Genomic DNA, 6,810 nt, shown 5'->3' on the forward strand with positions numbered 1-6,810 from the left:
TAAAATCTGAAGAGGACAAGGTATTTGCACGCGTAAAACCCGTTTCAGTATTTGATACAAATATGATTGACATTATGATATTGACCTGATGTGTTTTATAACAGAATACAATCTAACTTCTGTAAACATTTTATCATTTCACCAAACCACTCAAGTGGAATTCCTGACAACCTGTAAAGTGATAAAACAAACAATTATGTGTCTCACCATAAACAATTTAATTTATGACTTGATCATGAGTAAAATGATTTACAAACAGCGATCAATCTCACAATTCCTATAAAGAATACGAATTTAAGAGTAGGTCAAACACTGATCCAAGGACACACCAGAGGTGGGATCAAGTGACTAAGAGGAATAAACATCCCCTAGTGACTGGTCACATTCGCCGTGAACCCTCCGTCTTGATCAGGTAAACGGAGTTAAAATTAATATGTAAATATTGGCCTAACAATTAGTATAAAAACACATCAGGCCGTATTCGATTTAATGACAGGTTAATTGTATTAGCAAATCAGATCGTTATAACGACCATAGGATATGCGAAATGCTGACTTCAATCGAGGCTGTTTAGACTCCTGTAAAAACGTATTTGTCAGTAGCCTGCCTCGATTTAAAAACTCATCATACGCATAACATGCTCTTGCGCATCGAAATAGTTGAGAGACATAAACGCCATATACAGATGATGGTGGAATATTGGTACATAAATATGGAAAGTTGACAATAGAGAATCTGAAGTCATCCCATTTGCCATGAACTTAAGTCATTAGTTTGCCATTAACATATATTTCTGATAAAATAGCCAAGTATGAAGTAGATATGAAGGACCCGGTGGTGTCTTTTATTTTAAGTTCACTGGGATATATCGAATCGACATATGAACGAAAACTAGAGTATTGATAATAGATTTAACTTCGGTATATCTAAATTTCGAGTGGAAGGCCACAGCAGGAGATTTTTAAAATTCTTCTAATGAAGAAGGTTTTGAATCAATTCTGCCTCGTAAGAATACGAAAACATGAGCACAATTCGTGTCCATAGGAATTCCGACAAAGTGTTGGAAGACTTGATCACCAAAGACTACGTAGATATTGTCATTTAGGAACTTTAACGCCTTTTGAATATCAAGGTAAGAGTACTCGTGCGTGGAATTAGAGTTTTGTTTAACAAAGTTAATTTGGATGACTGATCACAATATGTGAATATTTCCGTCCATCATATGCCTGTTGTTTTGTCTATGTCAACACTCTGTCCAATTCAGTTGGCTCATCCAGTAAATGATGGCATGGTGTATGGAGTAAATGAAAAACATATTTACATATGTGCATACAACAACATATAAGTATGTGATATGATCAAACCGAGTAAATGTGGAGAACAGACAATATTATTGATTTTCAAGTTTTGAACTTCACAAAATTTCTTAATGCTTGAAGCATATAGTATTCTCTGTTTAAAAGTAATCTTTGTAATTTACACAATCCTTTGAATTCTGAAATATGAAATTCGTGTCCAATTTTATTTGATTACGATTACATAAGTTACAATAAACTTCTTTCTATATTACCCCCATCTGCCTACTTCGACAGAAAGGTGATGGTTTTTTGTTCAAATAGATTTCTTAACTTGCTTGGTTACAATGTTAAATAGCGCTTATATTCAATACTCGGTTGGTAATACATCGTGTATCTATGATTTGCCACAGAGAGAGAGAGAGAGAGAGAGAGAGAGAGATTTTCTTTTGTAGAAGATTATGGGTATATACATGTACATGAGAATATACCATCTTATCTTACTTTCACTGTTTTTATGACTTTGCCCATAAAAAAATTATTCTGATAAAAAAAATGAAGTCTTGTATACAGTTTGTTGTCCAGTTTCACCACAAAGAAAGTGCTAAGGCGTACTACTTTTTTTCTACAAAATTAAGTATGTCTTTTTAAAGCAACGTAGCTACATGAACGCGTTTTGGTTGCTTTAAGCAGAAAGGGATCTTTATCGTGCCACACCTGGTGTGACACGGAACTTCGTTTTTCGCGGTCTCATCCGAAGGACCACCCCTTTTAGTCGCCTCTTACGACAAGCAAGAGGGTACTGAAGACCTATTCTAACCCGGATCCCCACGGTGAGAAAATGTTCTATCTACACATAAAATAAAAAGATTCTCTCATATTCTTGTAAGAATCGATAAACGTTCTAGAGATCCTAGAAATTCAGAGGATACCAGCAAGATTGGTGTTTCTGTACACTCATTTGGAATAGATACTGCATTTTTCAAATAGTGACTAAATTTTGTTCCAAACTGCATGTAAAAGCTGTTGTCGGGCGGTTTGTTTATTTGTGCATTGCCTTACGTCCCATTCGAGAATTTTTCGCTCATACTAGTTTTAATTTTTAATACATGCAAAAGTTCTACTTTTACAAGATGTTTTAGCAGCGTATTTTATTATTAGTTTCTAATGACATGTCTACAAGCATATAAACATTCATAATGTGTTTCAGTAGATTAAATTTAGGAGAACAAACTATGCTTATTTATAGACAAGTGTCACGTTACCTTGGAACTTTGTTGTCGTTCCGTGTATTTCTTATTCCAATCAGAGTACTCCTTCTTATGAAAAGTAGAAGACACTAGCAGGAAGTTCGATAGAATATTCGATACTGCACAGTGTCAACCTGCAACTACAGATAAGACGTGGATTGATCTACCATTTTATTAAGGAAATAAATTTTCCGGTAATGAGAGTTTTGTTTAACAAAGTTAATTTGGATGACTGATCACAATATGTATATGAATATTTCCGTCCATAACATGCCTGTTGTTTTGTTTATGTCAACAAACTGTCCAATTCAGTTTTTTCACTGAGTAAATGAAGGAATGGTGTATGGAGTAGATGAAAAACATATTTACATATGTGCATACAACAACATATATGTGATATGATCAAACCGAGTAAATGTGGAGAACAGACAATACTATTAATTTTTAAGATTTGAACTTCACAAAATTTCTTAATGCTTGAGGCGTTATAGTATTCTCTATTTAAAAGTAATCTTTGTAATTTACACAATCCTTTGAATCCTGAAATATGAAATTCGTGTCCAATTTTATTTGATTACGATTACACAAGCTACAATAACACTTACTTCTTTCTATATTACCGGTACTCCATCTGCCTACTTCGACAGAAAGGTGATGGTTTTTAGTTTTATATTTAACCAATAAATTTCTTAACTTGCTTGGTTACAATAATAAATAGCGTTTATATTCAATAATTGGTTGGTAAAGTCTATATGATTTGCCTCTGTGTGTGTGTGAGAGAGAGAGAGAGAGAGAGAGAGAGAGAGAGAGAGAGAGTTTGATGACTTTACCCATAAAAAAGAACGTCAAGTGTCACTCACTACAAAGCGCACTACTTTTTTCTTCAAAATCAAGTATGTGTTTTTAAAGCAACGTAGCTACATGAACTCGTTCTGGTTGCTTTTTGCTGGGTTTTTTATTCATTTATTAGCTTAAAAATGTACCAGCTCGTACGTGTAACAACCCGTTGCGTTATCACACTAGTAACACGCAACATGCCGCCGCGCTAACAGTAACACGCTGTCGCGCTAGATTCCGCAAACACATAGAGTATTTACTGTGCAAAATCGCGACGGCGTGTGGTGTGGTGATTAGCGGGATAGCGAGACAACGTGTTGTGTAGTGATTAGCGGGATAGCGAGACGGCGTGTTGTGTGGTGATTAGCGTGTTGTGTGGTGATTAGCGGGATAGCGAGACGCGTAGACGGTGTGTTGTGTGATGATTAGCGGGATAGCGAGCCGGCGTGTTGTGTGGTGATTAGCGAGACGGCGTGTTGTGTTAGTGTGACAGTGCGAGGGCGTGCATATTGTGTGTTAGTGATAGCAGAAGGGCGTGTTAACTAGTGCATTAGCGCCACGGCGTGTTGTGTGTTAACGTTATCGTACAGCGCGTTTTTGTGATAGCGCAATATGGCGTGTTGTGTGTAAAAACTCATATGGAGACGTCACTATTGCAAGTGAAGGACTGCAAAATATTTAGGCCTATGCTCGATAGCTCTTTATAATTAATGGACTTTGGGCAGGGAGGGATCTTTATCGTGCCAAACCTGTTGTGACACGGGACCTTTTTTCGGTCTCATCCGAAGGACCGCCGCATTCAGTCGCCTTTTCCGACAAGCAAGGGTACCGAATACCTATTCTTAACCGGATCCCCGAGAAAACTTTGTAATAAATTACCAATGATAATATCCCAGATAGCAAGACAACGTCGGGCCAACGTTGGCCCAATTTTTTTTTTTTTACAACGTTGGGCCACTGTTGGTAGTCCTATGTTGGCCCACAGTCATTTTGCTCATCGGCCCAACGTTGGTCCAACGTGTTGGCATACTGTTGGGCCAATGTAGGTATAATTGTAAGCCAACTTACAGCCAATATTGGTAGTTGGTTGTTTTTGGTTGGCCCTTTGTTGAAATGATGGCATTACTGTTGGGCCAACGTAGATAATATTGTAAGCCAACTAACAGCCGACAAATAGACTGGTTGGTTATAGGTTGGCCCAATGTTGGCCCTTCATTGGTTGAAAGGATAGGTCGGATATTGACGGTTATTCAATTGTTGGCTATACTAGTAACTTACATCTATGAAAATAAATTGAATGAATACCTGTTGAAAATACATTCGTAAATTATACTTATATTGACCTTTCCCCATGATTGTTTGAAAAAGTACAATACACATTTTGACCTGCATTCATAATGCATAAATTTAGAAAGAAAACATTACAAATGATTCTCTGTAAAATGATTTTTTATATGAATTAAATTGTCAAAAGTTACAAAATAGTTTGAAATAGATGATGGTAGACATTTCTGGAAAATAATGATTTAAAAGTTTTTAATCCTGGCTCACTTCCTCACTGTCCTTTTGTTGCCTTTGTCGCTCTTTCAGATTTTTTTTATCCTGACAGCCTCTGATTGAAAATACAAAAAAATTGGTATTGAAAACAAATCAAATACTGGTACAGAATCCAACATATAGATCATATAATTAAGTCTTTTCAAGACAATAACGTATATGTATATTACAGGTGCATATTGGTCTATAAACCTTAGTATCTCTATCAAAAAACATGATAATGTATACAATAAACATTAGATGGAGACAAGTTGAGAGACATATGTTCAATGCTCTACTACTTACTTATTATGTCTCTTAATTCTAGATTTGACAGCCCTCTATTTGTTCCTTTCCCACTCCAATTCAATTGCAATGCTAAGGTTGTCGCCATCAAAAAGGACAGTATCCCTGAACACATGTTTGAACATTGTCGCCTCCAATGCATACAAGTTTCCCAAGCTTTAAATCACAAACATATATTTATATTAGCTAACTGAAACGACCTTTAGATACATGTACAAAATAATAAATGTACAGTGTATTATTTATTACAAATGTTCCAAACAATGTATTGTACAGTATTGAAGTGAACCCAGCAGAGCAACAACCAAATACAGGCACCTAGCACGATGTACTGAATATCTACATTAACTTCAAGTGCCTTTGAGCATAAACATGATAAGAATGGGAACAATTTATACAGTAAATCTGAAATATATTAAAGATGATTATAAATATATTCATACTTACATCGCATGTAACAATTGAATAATCCAAAATTTTAAACTCCCACTTCTCACTTGCTCTGCATATTGAGTTTATCAACCACCTGTGAGTGATTGAATTTGATAGCTCATCCCACAGTTTGGTGTTTTATAATCGCTGCGACTCCCCAGTTTTAACAACTCGCCTGAGCTTTGTTTTAATGTAATTATAAAACTGGTTGGAGTGTCTTGATTTATATATTTATTCACATCCTGTCCCAGGGAACTTATACTGTTATAAGAAATATTTTATTCAGTTTTCTAATGCAACACTCATGAAACAAGTCATTCATTCATAGATTGGGTTAACATTTTGAGCTTAGGATTTCAAATCTAGATAAATAATCATGCACCCACTTCAAAGAAAAAAACAACTATTCAATGTGTTGGTCACATTCTTAATTAAGTTCTTAAAAACAAATATAAATGGATGTACCTAGTCATCCAGTTGCATGCATGAACAAAGAATGTCCTCTAACTATATCAGAATCTGCCTCTTCAATGCAGCATTCTTTAACGTTATGCAATCACAACATCAAGATAAAAAGTTTACAAACGTGGAACCAACGTTGGCCCAACGTAATGCTCCCAGCTTGCATTTATTTCGCAGTACAGCTATTGGGCCAACATTAATATATTGGGCCAATGTAATCACCCCAACTTGAAACACTTAATATATAAAAGAACTCATGCTAACACCAGGCCACGCTGGGCCAACGTTCTATTACCAGCTTAATTAAACATATTTGTTAAAGATGCATTTCAACATTGGACCAACATTGGGCCAACTTCAGAATCCCAACATTCTCGGAAAATAAAGCAACTATAGGAGTTAGTTTAAGTTGGACCAGCGTTGGGCCAACATAGAAATCCCAACATGGTTGAGACGACTGGCATGGTAACATTGGCCCAATGTTGGCCCAACGTTGTCTACCCCGCGCCCACCATACAACCATTTACCAATGTTGGCCCAATGTAGTCATGCTATCTGGGATGTGGTTTGGTTCTGTCCTCATTATTTAGCGCACAAACGTAATACATGTATCTGTTTTTTCATTAATCATTATGATATATACTTTGCAAATTTCACTAAACAAATAGAAGGGAGATCCAAACCCCACCCGT

This window comes from Ostrea edulis, chromosome 6 (assembly GCF_947568905.1).
Source record: "Ostrea edulis chromosome 6, xbOstEdul1.1, whole genome shotgun sequence".
In the NCBI taxonomy this organism is placed as follows: domain Eukaryota; kingdom Metazoa; phylum Mollusca; class Bivalvia; order Ostreida; family Ostreidae; genus Ostrea; species Ostrea edulis.